This window comes from Meriones unguiculatus, chromosome 2 (assembly GCF_030254825.1).
Source record: "Meriones unguiculatus strain TT.TT164.6M chromosome 2, Bangor_MerUng_6.1, whole genome shotgun sequence".
In the NCBI taxonomy this organism is placed as follows: Eukaryota; Metazoa; Chordata; class Mammalia; order Rodentia; family Muridae; genus Meriones; species Meriones unguiculatus.
Genome location: NC_083350.1, coordinates 64,073,498 through 64,092,270, shown reverse-complemented (window position 1 = coordinate 64,092,270; position 18,773 = coordinate 64,073,498). Strand labels below are relative to the sequence as shown.

At 41.3% G+C, this 18,773-nt stretch overlaps 1 protein-coding gene across 12 annotated transcripts in view; it reads left to right on the top strand.

Moving 5' to 3' along the window:
• The window catches only part of Dtna (dystrobrevin alpha), a 358,988-nt gene that overhangs the window by 28,250 nt on the left and 311,965 nt on the right, over window positions 1–18,773 (top strand). The gene's annotated exons all lie outside the window — the stretch shown is intronic.

Below are 18,773 nucleotides of genomic sequence, written 5' to 3'. Positions count from 1 at the left end.
CACTTCCCCTATCTTCCCCATATACTCCTCCCTTTCTTCTCGGGGGAAGTATATGGGGGGGAGGAGAGCTCCTACGGATATCAACCCACCTTGGCATATCAAGTAGGGCTGGGTGCCTCTCCTTGTATTGAAGCTAGACAAGGCTTTCCAGTTAGGGGAAATGGATCCAAAAGCAAGCAACACAGTTAGAGACAGCCCCTGCTCCTGCTGTTAGAGATCCCACATGAAGACAAAGCTATACCTCTGTTACATGTATGTGGGGACCTAGAACCCATGCATGCTCTCCAGTTGGCAGTTCGGTGTCTATAAGGGCACAGGTTAGTTGACTTTTTAGGTTTTCTTGTGGTGCCTTTGATCTCTCTGGATCTTTCAATCTTTCCTCCCTCTCTTCCATAAAATTCCCCCAGCTCTGCCTTATGTTTGACTGTGGGTCTCTGTATCTGTTTTCATAGCTGCTAGGTGAAGCTATTTTTAATGACTGTCATGCTAGCCTATGTGCACGTATAGCAGACTATTATTAGTAGTGTCATTTGTGGGCTCTCATGGCATGAGACTAAAGTTTGGCCAGTCATTGGTTGGCTGGGTTGAAGGTTTTGTCTGTGGGTTGGTGTCCCCTCCCTCCACTGAAGTCCCACCTGGCTACAGGAGGGGGCCACTTCAGGATCCATATTCCCTGCTGCTAGAAGTCTCAGGTAGCCTCACCACCATAGACTCCCAGGAGCCTCCTTCTTCCAAGAGATGCCCACCACCACCACCAATATAATGGATACGTTTGTAAGCAAAAGTCAGAAAAGGTTTCAGTGAAGCCTGGAGATGACAAGTCTGGAAGACTATGCTGTTTGACATCTTAGCTCACGATCACTCCTTTTCCCTACAGGATACTTCAGAGATGATGGTGATGGTTTTCAGCCACTCTTTAATGAAGAGAAATGTTTATCCCCATTATGTCTGTTATCATTTCATCTTTATGACAATGCACGTAAGAAAAACAACTCATGGAGTTAGAAGGCTTGTTTTGGCTCACAGTTTTGAGACCCCAGTCTCTGACTTATTGGCCCCATTGCTTTGGGTCCATCAAGAAGTAGCACATCATAGTGGATGCACATGAAAGGAAATGCTAATTGAACAACAAGCAGAAAAAGAGGAAGAGAGCTAGACTAGGATCCCACAGTCTTCATCTTAGATCTGTCCCAGTGACAAAAATAAAAGACACATTCTGAAGGCTTACTACCCCTCAATAGTACCACGGGAGCAAACATCTAATGTGTGGACTTCTTGGGGACATTATCCATACCATGGTGAAATCTCATAGATGGACAGATCGAAGCTGTTAAATGCAAAACTGTCTTTTTATGGACCAACTTTATGATTGAAGCGATGATATGAGAAATTGGGACATTTTGACCATTGGTGATACAGTAATACAGTACAACTCTGAATTTGTGGATGAAAAAGTTGCATTAAAAAGTAAAGGTCAGCAAATGCCTGGAGGTCAATCCCCAGGATCTATACGGTAGGACAGAAATAACTCCTTTAATTACCCAGTTAATGCATGCTTGCTGTAGTACACACACACACACACACACACACACACACACACACACACAATGTAATAATAAAAATTGTAAAATCTGGGAAAAGTAATGATTACTATCTTATGACTCACAGTCTGGAAGCAGATCCTGACATAAGCTGCAGTTTACCTGCTCCCTGCCTTATACTGTCTGAATTGCCATGGTTCCTGAAACCAAATAACACATGTAACCATATCTCCAAAAGAAACTTGCACATTGTGTGGCAGGGTAAATTTTAGGTCAAAGTTTTTGTTCGTGGGTTGATGTTCCCCTCCCTCTACTCGGACACTTATCTAGAGAAAGTGTGGCCTCTGCAGTCATCATGAACCCTGCTACTAGGGTTCATGCTACAGTCACCCCCATATCCTTCCAGAAGCCTACCCTGTTGTAGGTCTTCAGCTTGTCATAGAGATGCCCCATCTAAGGTTTCTCTTCTCTCTGCAATCCCTCCATCCTCCCACCCCTGCAATCCCCAGGTCTGATCTCTACTCTCATTTCTCTTTGTGCTCTCTCTCTCTTATCCTGTCCCCTATATTCAACTGCTTCTGCTGTGGCTCAGAAAATTGGAAAAAACTCTACCTCAAGACCCAGCTATACCACACCTGACTGTATATGCAAAAGATGCTCCAACGTACAACAAGGTGGAGCTATGTTCATTACAGCTTTATACATAATAGCCAGAAACTAGAAACAACCCAGATTCCCTTCAGCTGAAAAATGGATAAAGAAAATGTGGTACATTTACACAATGGAATGCCAGTCCTGATGAGACCTAATAGACTATGGTCAGATGAAAGGGGAGAAGGACTTCCCCTATCATTGGACTGGGGGAGGAGGATGGGAGAAGAAGAGGGAGGGTGGGATTGGAAGGGGCTGGGGGAGGGGGCTACAGCTGGGATACTAAGTGAATAAACTCTAACTAAAAAATTATAATAAATGATAATAAAAATTATTAAAACTTACATACAATAAAAAAGAATATAAGAATCCCCCCCCCAAAAAAAAAAACAAGGAAATCATGAAATTTGCAGGCAAATGGATGGAACTAGAAAATATCATTCTGAGTGAGGTAATCCAGATCCAGAAAGACACATATAGTATGTACTCACTTAAAAGCAGATATTAGCCATATAGTAGAGGATAACCATACTATAATTCTCAGACCCAAAGAAGTAAGAATGAAGACCCAAGATAGGATGCTTAAATCTCACTTAGAAAGGGAAATGGAATCTGATCTTGATTTAACTTTGGTAAGTGTTATGTCTTGGGTAAATTATGCATTTCATTTAGATTTTCCAACTTGGATTACATATTTTTTATTAAATTTTTATTTTTATATTAATTACAGTTTATTCACTTTGTATCCCAGCTGTAGCCTCCTCCCTCATCCCCTCCCAACCCTACCCTCTCTCCCTCATCTCTTCCTATGCCCCTCTTCAAGTCCATGGATAAGGGAGGTCCTCCTCCCCTTCCTTCTGACCCTAGCTTATCAGGTCTCATCAGAACTGGCTGCATTGTCCTCCTCTGTGGCCTGGCAAGGCTGCTCCCCTACCAGGGGGAGGCTGTCAAGGAGCCAGCCACTGAGTTCATGTTAGAGATGGTCCCTGTTCCCCTGACTATGGAACCCACTTGGGTACTGAACTGCCATGGGCTACATCTGAGCAGAGGTTCTAAGTTATATCCATGAATGGTCCTTGGTTGGAGTATCAGTCTCAGAAAAGACCCCAGTGCTCAGATATTTTGGTTCTGTTGCTCTCCTTGTGGAGCTCCTGTCCTTTCCAGGTCTTTCTATTTAAAATATGTTCTTATGATTCTCAGGATTCCTTCAGTGTCTATTGTTAAGCTCCCTTTTTCATCAATAATTTTGTATATTTTGATATTCTCTCTGTTTTTTAATTAAGTTAGCTAATGTTTGTCACTCTTAATGATTTTTCTCAAATAAGTATTTTAATGATTTTAGTCCCAGTGGGGTGTGCTTTCTTTCTTTCTGTTTGTCCTTTTTTTGTTTGTTTGTTTGTTTGTTTGTTTTCTTTTTGTCCAGAGCTTTCAGGAGTGTTGTTAAGTTTCATGTAGTGTTATCAACTTTACTCTTAGAAAGTTCTTCATGGTGCCCCATAAGTTCGGACATGTTGTATATTCATTTCCATTCAATTCTAGAAAGTATTTAATTTGTTTCTTTATTTCTGTCTTGACCCATTTTTCATTCAGTAGAATGTTGGTCCATGCCCATGAGTTTGTAAACTTTCTATTGTTTCTGCTCTTGTTGACATCCAGGTTTACTTCTTGGTTGCAAGGAGTTATTGCATTTTTTTTTTAATCTACTGAGGCTTGTTTTGTGTCCAAGTATGTGGTTAAGTTCGGAGAAAGCTTCATGAGGTGAAAGTTTCATGAGAAAAAAAAAAGGTATATTCTTTTTTCTTGGGTAAAATATTCTGTAAATATCTGCTAGGTCCATTTGCTTTATAATATCAGTTGGCTCCTTCATTCTCCTGTTTATTTTTTGTCTGGGTGATTTGTCTGTTGGTCAGAATGAGGTACTGAAGTCTTCTACTGTCAGTGTGTGTCAATATATGACTTAAACTTTGCTAGTGTTGCTTTTATGAACATGGATGCTCTTGTACTTGGTGATTAGATTTTAAGAATTGAGATGTCATGTTGGTGGATTATCCCTGTGGTGAGTATGCAGTGTCCCTCACTATCTTCTCAGATTAGTTTTAGTTTGAAGTCTGTTTTGTTAGATATCAACATTACTATACAAGATTGTATCTTAGGTCTATTTGCTTAGAATACCTTTTTTCATGCTTTATAACCATATAGAGATGATGTCTATCACTGATGATAAGGTTTGTTTCTTGGATTTGGCAGAAGTATGGATCCTGTTGTCATATCCATTCTGTTAGTTTGTGTCTTTTTATGGGAGGTTTGAGGCCATCGAGGTTAAAAGATATCAAAGAGCAGTGTTCGTTGATTTCTATCATTTTGTTGTTGTGGTGGTGTTGGTGGTGGTTGTGGTGGTATGGGGGTGTGGGGATGTAGGGGTGTGGGGGGTGGGGGGGTGTGGGTGGGTGGATATGTGTTTTTCCTCTTTCAATATGCTGGTCCAAGATTATTTGTATTTTCTTGGATGTGATTAACCTCTATAAGTTGGTTTTCTTGCAAACACCTTCTGTAGGGATGAACTTGTAGATAGTTATTGCTTAAGTTATATTTTATCATGGAAAGTCATAATTTCTCCATCTAGTACGACTGAAATTTTTGCTGGATATAATAGTCTAGGCTGGCATCTATGATCTCTTAGAGTCTTCAGGACATGTTTCCAAGCCCTTCTGGCTTTTCGAGTCTTCATTTAGAAGTCAGGTCTATTCTAATAGGTCTGTCTTTATAGGATACTTTGTCTTTTTCCCTTTCAGCTTTCAATATTCTGTTGTTCTTGTGTTCATTTAGTTTTTGATTATTATGTGCTGAGGGAAATTTCATTTCTGGTTCAATCAATATGGTGTTTTGTATGCTTCTTGTAACTTTATAGAACTAGAAAGATGGTTTTAGGTTGGGGAAATTTCTTCTATGATTCTGTTGAAAATGTTCTGTGTCTTTGACCTATTTCTGTGTCTTTGTTTCTCTATTCCCATTATTCTTAGATTTGGTCTTGCCATAGTGTCCCACATTTCCTGGATGATTTTGTGCCAGGATGATTTTAGATTTAACATTCTCTTTGACCAAGGCATCCATTTCTTCTATCATTTCTTCAATGCCTGAGAGTCTTCTTTCCATCACTTGTATTCTGTTGCCTCTGTGCTCTTGTTTATGTTGATAAAATTTTCACTTCCAGATTTCCTTCTGTGTTTTCTTTAATGATTCTATTTCTCCTTTCAGGTCTTGCATTGATTTATTTATATTCTTCCCCCTTTTGTTTGCTTGTGTTTACATAGATTTCCTTAAGAGGTTTCTTCATTTTGTCTTTCTTAAGGACCGCCATCATAATCATAAAGGCTACCTTAAGGTCTTCATCTTGTGTTTCAGCTATTCGTAATTTCCAAGCCTATTATGGTAGGGCTTCTAAGCAGTAATGGAGATATATTGTCCTGGCTTTTAATAATTGTGTTTTTATACTGACATCTAGGCATCTGTGTTTGGGATGGTAATTATTCTAGGTGCTGATATCTGATCTTATATTTGCTGGGTGGGTGTTTTGTTCCTACACTTCTGTTGCCCTTCCAGTTCTTTGTTTGTTTTGTTTTTTTATTTATTACAATTTATTCACTTTGTATGCCAGCTGTAGCCCCTTCCCTCTTCTCTTCCCAGTCCCCGCCCCCCACCCTCTCTCTTCTCTCCCTATGCCCTTTCCCTAGTCCACTGATGAGGGAGGTCAGGCTCCCAGTCTATCTGACCCTAGTCTATCAGGTCTCATTAGAGCTGGCTACATCATGTTCCTCTGTGGCCTGGCAAGGCTGCACCCCCCTCAGGGGGAGGGTTATCAAAAAGAGGCCACTGGGTTCATGTCAGACACAGCCCTTGCTCCCCTTACTAGGGAACCCACTTGGAAACTGAACAGCCTGTGGGCTTCCTCTGAGCAGGGTGTATAGGTTCTATCCATACATGGTCCTTGATTGGAGTATCAGTCTCTGCAGGCTCCCTTGAGCCCTGATTTTTTTGGCTCTGTTGGTCTCCTTTTGGAGTTCCTGTCCCCTCCAGGTCTTTCTATCTCCCTCTTCTTCCATAAGGTTTCCTGAACTCTTCCCAAAGTTTGGCTATGAATCCCAGTATCTCCTTAGAAAACTTGACAGGTAGAGTCTTTCAGAGGTCTCCTGCGTAAAGCTTCTGTAAAGCAAAGGGTACAGTCGTCCAAGCAAAGTGACAGCCTACAGATTGGGAAAAGATCTTCATCAACCCTACAACTGACAGAGGACTAATATCCAGAATATATAAAGACCTCAAGAAGTTAAAAAGCAAAAAATCAAGTAATCCAATTTAAAAATGGGGTACAGAGCTAAACAAAGAATCCTCAACAGAGGAATATCAAGTGGCAGGGCAACACTTAAAGAAATGTTCAACATCCTTAGTCATCTGAGGAATGCAAATCAAAATGACCCTGAGATTCAACCTCACACCCATCAAAATGGCTAAGATCAAAAACTCAAGGGATGACGCATCCTAGAGATGTGGAGAAAGGGCAACCCTCTTCCATTGCTGGTGGAAACATAACCTTGTACAACCACTTTGGAAATCAATCTGGCACTTTCTCAGAAAATTAGGAATAGGGCTACCTCAAGATCCAGCTATACCACTCCTGGGCATGTACCCAAAAGATGCCCCACCAGTCCTGTGTGTGTGTGTGTATCTGAAAGATCCTAAACCATACAAAAAGGACATTTTTCTCAACTATGGTCATAGAAGCTTTATTCCTAATAGCCAGAATATGGAAATAACCTAAATGTCCCTCAACCAAAGAATGGAGACAGAAATTGTGGTACATTTACACAATAGAATACTATCCAGCAATTAAAAACAAGGAAATCATGAAATTTGCAGGCAAATGGTGGAAACTAGAAAATATCCTGAGTGAGGTATCCCAGAAGCAGAAAAACACACATCCTCACTTATGAGAGGATATAGCCGTACAATATAGGATAAACATAATAGCATCTATAGTCCTAAAGAAGCTAAACAACAAGGAGGACTCTAGGGAAAAGGCTGAAATCTCACTCAGAAGGGCAAACAGAATAGACATCAGAAGTAGGAGAAGACAAGGAACGAGCCCTCTCTAGTTCTTCAGCGGGTGTTTTTTTGGAAGGGAAATCTGAGAATCTGCTAGACTTGGACACTGAAGTTTCTCAGGGGGGGAAAATGTGTTTCTAGGTACTGGAAGCTGACACAAAGGAATGGGGGTGCACTGGAGGAGGCTGAGGGATTCCATAGAAGAGAGGAAAGCAGGGTGCTCCATCTGGGTCTGCTTTACCCTGAGAAATGGGGCAGAGGGAGAGGAGAAGCCACAGCACGTGCTCTGCTACAGAGCTGGAGATGAGACTGGGGAATTGGATTTGGAGGAAAGAAAGGAGAGGTGAAGATCTGTAGTTAGCCTTCCTGCATCTCTGGCAGGAGTCTTCTTCTTCTTTTTCACAGTATTTATTATTACCTAACTTGTGGCATACATTCATTCAGTGTTTCTTGTCTCTCTCCCTCAGCTAGGGAAGCACCAAGATAGGAAGGTTTTCTGTATGTTTGTTATCTTTTCTGTCCTTGAGCTTTATGTAGTGAATGCTCGTCAGACCCATGCGAGTATGAATATTTCAGCAGAGGTCAGCTGGACTTTTCCTTAGCAATGTTGTTGATTTGTGACTCTCAGACTTCTGACATCTGTGCATAGCTTGCTGTCTGTCTTTCATTTTATTTAGGGTCTTGTTTGCTGTTTGCTACTATGCTTTATAAAGAACAGGGCTACTCCTACAACAGTAAGTCCTTGATGTCCTTCACTGTAATCTAACTATTCTAGAGTCCCTCGGTGTCACAACCCATCCTTTCATTTGTTGTCTTCAGATTTAGACTAAAAATTTTAGTGTATATTCTAATTTCTAGAGCTCTCACCGAAGACAAGCATGAAATGTAGTTGAAACAAATCAAAAGACTAAAAACAGTTTTAAAATGCTCATGAAGATTCACAAAAAAATAAATGAATGAAACAAATGATGGAGAAAATAAAATGACAAATGTCAGCATTGCTGATGAGATTAAATGTGTTTGGAGTAAAACTCAGTGGCATAGCACGCATGAAGGATGAGCTAGAACCCCGTTTCAGAAGTATTATTTATGTTAAGGTGATGAGAATGAAAATGCAAATTAAAAGGAAGAAACTGCCTTTATTTGTACATATATATCTGGGCACAATCAACTTTTATTTGTGTATTAAAACACACACGTTTAATCTCAAAGAGTGGAAGCTGGAAAGAAGACAGGCTGCATGAATCCTCAGTGTCCCACACTCCAGATAGTCTTTTATGTGTACCCTGTGATAGAGGAGAATGGCCTTCTAAGCACAACAGGGGAGGGGGGAAGTATTGCTCGTGTTCTATATTCAATGAAGCTTGAGATGCTAGCACAGCCTGCCCCCTTTTGACCTACCCCAGAAGCATTTGTCTTATGACACATGAGCACCAACATGCTTGTTCAAGTGTAAACAGATCCAAACACAGGTTGATGGAGGGCTTTCTGTGGAAATCTAGCTCTGCACACTGTATGTTCTCACATCCTCTTGGAAGGCTGACAGCTCTGTAGCAGTGAAATGGGCCAGGTTGCCCAAGGGCATTTTGCTAACACAGCAGATGGGCCCAGCAGGGGCAGGCAACAGAGCACGCATGTTCTTTCTGGACACATGTATATTTAGCATTGTGTCTTTCATTTACAGGAGACAAATACTTGAAAAAAAAAAGGCTGGGTTTATAAAATAAGAGTCAGAAAGGGTTAGCTCTCAGCACTAATTATAACATTCACATAAGGGATCCTGGAGAACTCATCTCACTAAGATCTCTGACAGGGTAACGTGGTACAGGCCTTCTATCATCCATCACTCCTCACTAAATGGGGAGATGCTGTGTCCCTTCCACCTTAAAATCTGACAAACTCATAAGGAAGCTTAATCTTTCCTTGTTTTTTTTTTTAAAGACCAAGTATGTTGGAGAATCATGGCTGGCAGTGAAAGTATTCTTATCAAGTACTCATTCTTAGAAATATTATCAGAATAAGTTTCTGAGACTTTTTAATTTGCTCATATCAATATACAAATAACTAAATCTCTTCTTTCTGTTTTCTGGAGGTGACAGTGCAATGATAAGGCACATACTGCAGAAAAGGCAAAGATATTACACTGAGAGTCTATTTCAATATCTTCCACATCATGTTCCATTTGTGGAAGGTAAAAACTTTAAAAAAACAAAACACAAAAACAGAACAAGTAATTTAAAGATACATAAATTACCTTAGTGTATAAACATTTTATTGTCCTGAAGTAAAGAAAATAATCTCTATTGATAATTTATATTGACCCTACACAAAATTCATGGATATTGGGTGTACGTGTGAGTTTTCACCTGTGTCTCCTTGTGGTAAGTGTTCATATGTGTGTGCACACATGGTGTATGTGTGTTTGCAGATACGCATGTATGTAGAGGACAGAGGTTGACGTGTGGTACTTTCCTTTCACGCTCTCCTTGAGATAGTCTTGAGATAGTCTTTCTGGCTGAATCTGGAGACTTGCTGGACTGCAAGCCACAGGGGCCCTCCCACCTCAGCACCCAGTCCCGCAGGACAGGGGCATCCTTGTAGGTGCTGGAAACATGAACTCGTGTCCTCTTGTTTGCACAACAGGCACGTTACTGACTGAACCATCTCCTCAGCCCCCGTGGTGAGTTGAAAATAATCTTTCACATTAACAGAACCTTTTTACCTACCCCACACAGATTTCATATATATCATTCCCTCTTCTTCAAACAGCTCCTGAGTGGTTAAGGCAAGCCTGGGAATTTTATATTACAGATGGGTGGAGAAACCAGGGATAGTGCAGGTAAAATAATTCAGGCTGTAAGATCATCTATCATTTATCATATTAACTTTATTTTTAAATTTTATTTATTTATTTATTTATTTATTTGTGTGTGTGTGTGTGTGTGTGTGTGTGTGTGTGTGTGTGTGTTTCTGCATGAATTTTTGTGCACCACATGTGTGAAGGGGTCTGAAGGGGCCAGAAGAAAGTACCAGATAATCTGGAGCAGGAGTTACTGATAGTTATGAACCAGCGTGTGGCTGATAGGAAGTAAACCACGGTCCACTGCAAGAGGAGCAGGTGTTCCTAATGCCTAAGCCATCTCTACAGCCATGAGCTACTGTTTTGACATGCTAGAAACAACACTCCCCAATTGTTTGGATTTACAGTTAGAAGGCACAGACTACTGCTTTTCATCCTGGGGCTGCTGATTTGACATTCAAATCTTAAAAACCAATCAAAAATCTTGGGAAGTTTGGCTTACGTGTACTTTGGACAACTGCTGTCACGCCTTTTGGATAAGGTGTGGCCATTGTGATAGTAGAGGTGATAGCTTACCCTGGGTTTGGGCAGAGCAAATGCTCTCTAGTCACTGGTGCTATAGCATGCAAAGTTAGTGTGTCAGTCTGTTGCCAGGAGCTTGAAGAAAAAAAAAAAAAATCAGTTTAAAATTTTGTAGAGACACTCAGGGATTTCTTTTCAAGGTTTATACAGTTTACAGAATCTGAAAGGAAAACATTCTAGAAAGCAACAACGTATGATATAGAACTGAACTTGGTCACTTATGCAGAGAGCTCGGCACTCAAGGACAAATGAGTTTGGGGCACAATGGCGCTGTACATAGCAGATGAGGTACTGTGTGGATGGGATGAGAACTCAACCTCGGAAGCTCACTCGCTCTTCAACTCTGCTGTGAGGTCATAAAGAGAGAGACAATTAAATTAAAAAAAGAAAAACCAAAGTGGCACATTTATGAAAGAAATCAGATTCGGTGGCAACTTCTAAGTAAGTATGGAAGCAACTGTTCTCCTGGGTTCTGGGACAGGATCACTCACTATGGACTCTGTTGTACACACAGCTCCCCCAAGAACAGTGAGAAGTTGAGAAATGGCCAGGGAACGCAGGGCGTTAGGCACGCTCGGACAATCCCCATACGATTTGCTTCTAGCTCCTCAAAATGTGGAAAAGCATGCTGAACGGAGGTACTGTTTCCACTGTCCTTTCTTCCTCCACTTCTGGGTTCTCTCTCATCCTCTTCCCTGCCACAGTCTGTATTTCCCCAGTTTGTTTCAACCTTTCACCCTCTGATGACCTCTCAGCTCCTTCTGAAGCTCAGTTTATCAGCACCTACCTGACAGGATTCTGAATGCGGCCCACACTTGCATTCAGGAACATATAATTCCTTTGCAAAGTTTGAAAAAAGAAAAAAAGGCTTTGTGACATCAAAGACTCCTCACTGTCCTTCAGATCTTTTGTTAAAGGGTCATATTCAGCAATCAGTCTTTTGAACAGACAGTTTCGCTATTTCAATACAGCCACTCCTCCAGAACAGAGTGGGAGAACTACAAATGAGTAATTCCTTAAGCAATTAGCCAGCCTACCAGCAACCAGTAGGTTTTATCAGAATCCAAAGAGAGTGACGATTATAATACTGTCTGCAGAAATATATTTGGACACGATGGAGACAAAAATGAAATGGGTTGGCTAGCCAAGATAGCCTACAAGAATCTGAAATTAACTTTGACAGCCAGTTTGTTTTGTTTTGTTTTGTGTTAGCTTTTCACTATCTAGAATTACCTGGAAAGAAGGTCTCAATGAGGAATTCTCTAGATCAGGTTGCCCTGTGGGCATGTCTTGAGTAGGTTGTCTTGGTTACAACCTACTAGGAAGAAGACCCATCTCACTAGGCGTGGCACCATGTGGTCTGGTTTGGCTCTTGGATTGCGGAGGTGAGATGAGCTGAGTGCGAGGCAAGCACGCGTTCTCTCTCTTCGCTCTTGACCAGCTACCTCGGGCTCTGCCTTGACACCCCTTCAATGACAGCTGTAGCTAGGAACTATGGGCTAAGCAAAGCATTTTTTTCTGTTAAAGTTGCTTTTGTGCAGGATACTTTATCACACCAAGAGAAATAAAACTGAAACATCAGCATGTGTCCATCTTGCCCGCCAGTATGCTACTATCATTTCTGCACCCTGAGCTGTGGCTAAGCTTTGTGCCCTCCGCTGCCTGCCCAGTTACTCTTTTCTGTTGGTCCCCTGGGGTCACAGGGTAAGGACAGGCCCATGCCTGAACTAAGCACTTCTTCGCTACTCCGATCCATGCCTTTCACTGAATGCTCACTGCTAGATAGGAGTGGATAGTGATCCAGGGCAAAAGAGCATGGCCACGCTCCATTCGGTAGGAAATCAAACATCGCATCATTTCCTTGGGCATCTGCTGTTTAATTCCTAGAAAAATAAACTTAATTTCATAGCACCTTGTTTTATACCAAATAAAAATAATCGTGGCTTGTCTTCTTGAGTGTGCTGTCCATATTGAAGTTCAGGCTCACTGATTTAAATTTTTATCTTTGATATGTGAATAATCATGGTACAAATATCAGGTGTGTGAGGGTCAGAAATATACTGAATGGAAAAATAATGAGGACAGTACCTGGTATGCATTTCCATAAACTTAAGCTATTCTTTTTTGTTTGTTTGTTGTTCTTTTGTTTTTGTTTTTGTTTTTCAAGACAGGGTTTCTCCCTGTAGCCTTGGCTGTCCTGAACTTGCTTTGTAGACCAGGCGGGCCTCAAATTCACAGAGATTCACCTGCCTCTGCCTCCCCAAGTGCCGGAATTACAGGCGTGTGCCACGGCACCCAGCTCATTAGCTGTGCCTCATGTGATCTGTAAGAGGAAACTATTAAATCCCTATGTTGACATTAGAAATATTAATCCCAATAACAGGGATGTGTGAAATCATAGGTGGAGCTGATCCAGTGAGAATGCTACCTGGCTACGTCGATGCTGTTTCTCACTTAATATACACAGCTTTTCCTTCTTGTCCATTTTCAGTTTTTGATACTTAGTGTTTACCCTGGGTATTCTCTTACTGAGCAGTTAAGTACTGACTGCAGAGGTGGCTCTGTCGGTAAAGGGCAAGCCCAACGACTAGAGTTTGAGTCCTCAGAACACAGCATGCTGGTGGACACAGAGAATGACCTGTGACTCTAGATAGAGAGGCAGGGTGCCCAGGACAAGATGGATCCATTATCTCTGGGTTCAGTCCAGAGACCGTGCCTCAAAAAAGCAAAGTGGGGAGGGACCGAGAAAAACTCCTAATGTCAGCCTCCAGGCCTCTACATCCATGTCCATGTGAACACACACATGCACTGACACTTGTTTGAAAGGGGAGAATAAACTGCTTTTATGGAGGCTGTTTCTTCCCTTTGGTTTACTTCTGTGATGTGAGGTTGGAATCTCTCATTTCACGAGATCTCTTAATCTGTGAGAGGCAAAGTGAAGAATTTCCGGGGCTGAGCTGGTCTCTTGGCTCCACTAACGAAGTATAGACTCTGAAGTGTCAGGCAGCTATTCAAAAGTGTTTCATGCTGCTTTTCTCAGCCTTGCTGTTTTCTGTCCATGTCCTTGTCGTTTTGGATGTCCTTCTTTTTGCACATCTGTCCTTTCTGTAACTCCTGAAAGGTCTGCCTTGAATGTTTGAAACCACGGGTACATGAGAGCAGGGACACGCGTGAGTCCACGGTGCCATGGGAGTCCACTAAGGCTTGATTGATGTCAGAGCGCAGCCATGGGACAACTCGGACAGGGATTCAAAGGATCACCCAGCCAGGCTTTCTCATCTGAAGCCAGCCCTCCCCCAAACTAAAGAGAATTGTCATCCTTTAGTCCCAGGCAAAAGGATATTTTCAGTGGTTCACCAGAAGCTGGGACAAATTGACAAAAAGTGACATTTTAATGCTAGTCTTTCTCGATAAAGACAGAAACCTTAACAAAACAAGGCAGTGTTTCATTTTGGTTTTCTTCAAAGCCCAGAGCTTCCCACATAGAAGTGAAGTCATTTAAGTGACAGAACAAATCCACTATTTCTAGGTCCAAAATATGATAAGATTTTTACCAAAAAATATAGTGTTGCTAGCTTAAACCTCCCAGACACCTTGTATGTATGATCTACTATTTCTTAAGGTCACTGCTAGCTTAGAGAACAAAAGCAAATGTCTAGAAAGGCATTTGGAAAAACCAGCTTCTGCATCAAATGCTTACTTAGATGAAAATGACACAGCAATTAAAAACAGTCTGCAACTGAGCAATGCTCTGATCTCTGCTTCAGCCTGAATCGAGCTCAACGGTCTCTTGTCTGAGACCTCTCTGGGGATTCCTCCTAAAGGTACATTGGCACAGACCTGTCCTATATTGAAGGAAACTTTTCCCTCAGTCTTTAGAAGCTAATTGCAACATTAGTGATATTTTCTCTTTGAAGTACACAAGAATATTGACTTATTGTTTGGTTTAATTTTGTTACTTCCTATGTTAGGAAGTGAGAGTTCAGGCTTCTGTCTCCAAAGCTCATCTATTTCTGACACGAGTTGCTTGGAGAATAAGTGTGGGAAGCTGAATACGCGCTTTAGAAATGACACGTTGTGTAAAGCCTTCAAGTCAGAGAACTGACTGAGCTCAGGGAAACCCTGCCAAGTCTGTCAGAATGCACAGCGACTTGAACTGAAGAAGAGCATTCACTTTATGGCTTGGAGCTTGTTCCACCAAAAAGAAAAAGTACTTACATTTAAAATTACGTTTTTAAAAATTTGGGAGATGCCGCTGTGGCTTGTAGTCCCATCTTCGCAGTTTTGGGTTTCTTGGTGTCACGGGGAATGGCCACAACACAAACCATGGCACTGCCATGGCCATGGGTTACTAGCAGCTTTACCTGCAGTGGTACAAACATATTCAGAAAAAAAAAAAAATTCTGATTTGACTAAACTTAACTGCATTAGGATTTGTACTTTGGGTGTCTGAAAGAGTTCACGGCCTAGGGCGCAGTGGATGAAGAGCCTGCTGTGCAGGTGGGAAGACTTGAAGTCCAGATCCCAAGCACCTACTGCTGGCTGTAGTAGCATAATCTACTAACATCCCTATTGCAAAATGGGAAGCAGACATGAAAGCCCTGCAGCTTCTGGGATGCTGGCTTGGAATGTGCAGGCAAGAACAACGGACCCTCTTTCAGACAAGGTGGAAGGAGAAGAAGCTCTTAATCTACGGTTGTCTTCTAGCATCCATGCCTAATAGTCCAAAGACCAAAATACCAGCATATAAGAACTTTGGTCTTTAAAATGATCTTTTTCTCCTAGCGAGTTGTTAGAGAAGAGAGATTATGATTCAGACTGAAGTGTCTGGCTGGAACAACTGCCCACTTTTCATGGCTAATATCTGTGATAGCATGAAGGTGGCCTCATCTAATTCCCAATCCCAGTTCTGCTGTTTGTCCAGCCATTACCCATGGCTTGCAAATGCTTTTGGTTGTGTTTACAGTGGTCTTTATGAGGACAGATGGCGAAGTGACACAGGTTCAGTCAGCAGGAGGTCAGGCCCTCTCCATTGACCCTGCCTCAGGTCCCATTCCTTTCATTCTGCTTTGATCAACAGCAGAATCAGTGGAGATGAAGCAGCCATCATGATACCGTACGGAAAAGACCTAAAGGATCCGAATGACATGGACTTTAACACGCTAGAACACATGAACACACACTGGTAGCTGCCTACCTATTTGCAGAATTCTGAATGGTGTAGTGACAGTTATGCCTTGTGTTGCTGTCATATAACTTCTTTAATGTCAGAAGTACCAAATCATTCATTCAAAAAGTGGCATTAAACTGTCAATTCGAAATATGAAAATGCCAAGACAAGGAGATTGCAGCCTCAAGGAGAATGCAATGATAGAAAAGTGAATGTGAGACAACAGAAAACAGAACCATGTCTAAAAGTTTTACATCTGTTGTTTAGAAAAAAAAAAAACCACAAAATTTTGTCTTGAAATGCTCTAGGACTCAGTACAAAGGGAACGTGGGACAAGTTTTATTGTACGATCAATGGTGTTCATAACACACCATTAACCCTGTGCTCAATGCAGGGTGTTGTGAAAAAAAATAACTCTCAACCGTTTTTATAATTACATCTTTTACAATCTTTTCTTGGCCTTGGTATTTGTAGTGACAAGTTTCACACAAGTAAAAACTTTCTAAGTCACAATAAGATACAATTATTTTTAGGAATTTTGTTTTGGGTTTTTTTGTTGTTGTTTTTTGTTTTTTTTTAAATACACCTTACCCCTGACTACAGTCAAGGGACTGTAAATAAGTGGAATGGGAGAACAGTCAGAAAGTAGTTCAGTTCTCAACTGATGCTTTGGCAGCACTTGGGAGGCAAAGGCAGATGGATCTCTTTGAGTCTGAGGCTATCCTGGGCTACAAAGTGAGTCCAGCACAGTTAGGGCTTTGTTCCACAGAGAAACCTGTCTTGAAAAACAAACAAACAAAAAAAAAAGAGAGACCAGGTCATATCAGACTTGTTGGCGGTAGGTGTAATCTCAGCATTTCGGAAGCAGAGTCAAGATAATCAGGAGTTTAAGGTCGTCGTCAGCTCCAGGGTGAGATTGAAACTAGCCTGAACAACATGAGACCCTGGCTCAGAAATGATAATGACAAAACTATATACTTACAAATGGACTTTTGGCGGGCCAGGAGGCTGTGTTCAAAAAGCTTCCCCATGGAGACAAGGGCTGTGAAGACCATGCTAGCTACTTCATCCTGGGAAGCCCAGTGGATCTCATTGATTGCTAAGTTGACCAGTCCTAGAGTCATCTAGGAGACATGCCTCTGCGTGTTTGTGAAGGAGTTCCCAGACTGGGCAGGAAGACCCACTGTAAATCTATATGTTTGGGTCCCCAGGCAAGTAAAAGAGAGAAAATACTCTGATAACCAGCATCCATTGCCTTCTTCTTCCTGCCTGTGGCTACAAGTCCTCAGCTGCCCCATGCTCCTGCCATTAGGCCTTCCCTATCATGACGGGCTGTTTTCCCTGGCATGGTAAACCATACTAAGCCATTCTTTCCTTAAAGTGCTTTTGTCGAGTGTTTTATTACAGTGGTGAGCAAAGACATATAGGGACCTAGTGCAAAAGTGAAGTTAAAAAGAGAAGAATAAATAAAGAATATTCAAAAGGAGAAAAAAAAAGAAATTTAAAACTTAATTTAGTGTATGCTGGAAGTAGAGGATAATGAACAGTGCTTTTACCCGCTATTTCCACATCTATTATACAGGTTATGAAGTTACTATTTCTTCATCGCTTGGGTTTCAACCACACAAATGCAAATGCAAAGGATTTAATTATTAAGGCTGTAGACAGGTAGACAGATAGCAAAGAGTGGCTTAATACCTTCCTTAGCTTCAGTTCTGTTTACTTTTTTTTTTCTGTCCAGACAGGTTTGATCTTTATTGGTGATATTTAATTTTGTTGTTGTTGTTGTTAATTCCTGATGTAGCACTAGCTGCTTATTATCCAGCCACAAGCTTGAAATTTTAATTTCCCTTTGATTGTCTTCTGGAGCTAGACTTAAAGGTGCTTCTCATCATGCTAAAAACATCTCTCTAATATGTATATTTCTGACCCAAAAAGCTATAGCTTTTGTTAGGTCTTAGTGACAGAGTCTGCTTCCGCTGTCTTGTACACACCTGTTACCTGCTTTTCCTAAAATATGTATCTCAATACAATGATGATACTAATATACTTCTGTTTGTAAACTAAAATTCATATGAGTTACAGGAAATCAAAAAAAGTCAGAAGACCTGGATCTGCCTTAACCCAAATAGACCCCAAATGAGTTTTTCCCTTGGTCTTGGGATTCCTCACTTTCCCATTTACTAGACAAATTTTAACTTCTGTCTCTAGTCTGGATTTGTCTCAGATTTGCATATTTTCACCTGGCTGACAGACTCCATTCAGGAATTAGCTATGGACTGCAAGCTGAAATCTGGACTTACTGAAAGCTGAAGTAAACCAGTCCAGCTGATGTGATGCCTCCCTGTCTCTTCAACTGGATCACTAATTAGATGGTGCCCCATTGCCTAGCTTTTGACTAGCCTTTCAGCCTTTCTTAGTCTCCAATATCTCTGCCCCAATGTCAGCCTGAAGAAATTACAGAAAATCGACTCATCAGCCTTTCTCCTACCTAATAGGCTGAAATGCTAAGTCAAAAGGGGCTCCCTGAAATGAGCTATTATCCTGCTTAGCTGGAGCAGGACCTAGTATTGAAGCACTGGATGTACAAAGCCAGAATTATAACAGCTTAAAGGCCTATATTGATAAAGATATTCAATGCCTTAAGAACTCAATCACCCATTTAGAAAAGAAGTAGTGTTGCAGAACAGTAGGAGCTTAGATCTGTTGTTTTTACTGAAGGGCAGGCTATGTACAGCCCTTAGAGAGGAAAGTTGCTTTAATATAAACCACTCAGGAGTGATTAGGAAATCCTTGGCAAGAATAAGAGAAAGCCTGGAGAGACACTGGAAAGAGAGAAAGGATTCCCAAGGATGGTTTGAATCCTGGTATAATAAGTACAATAGCATTATTGTACTTATTAGGCAAGCATTTTAAGCTACTTGTGGCTCCA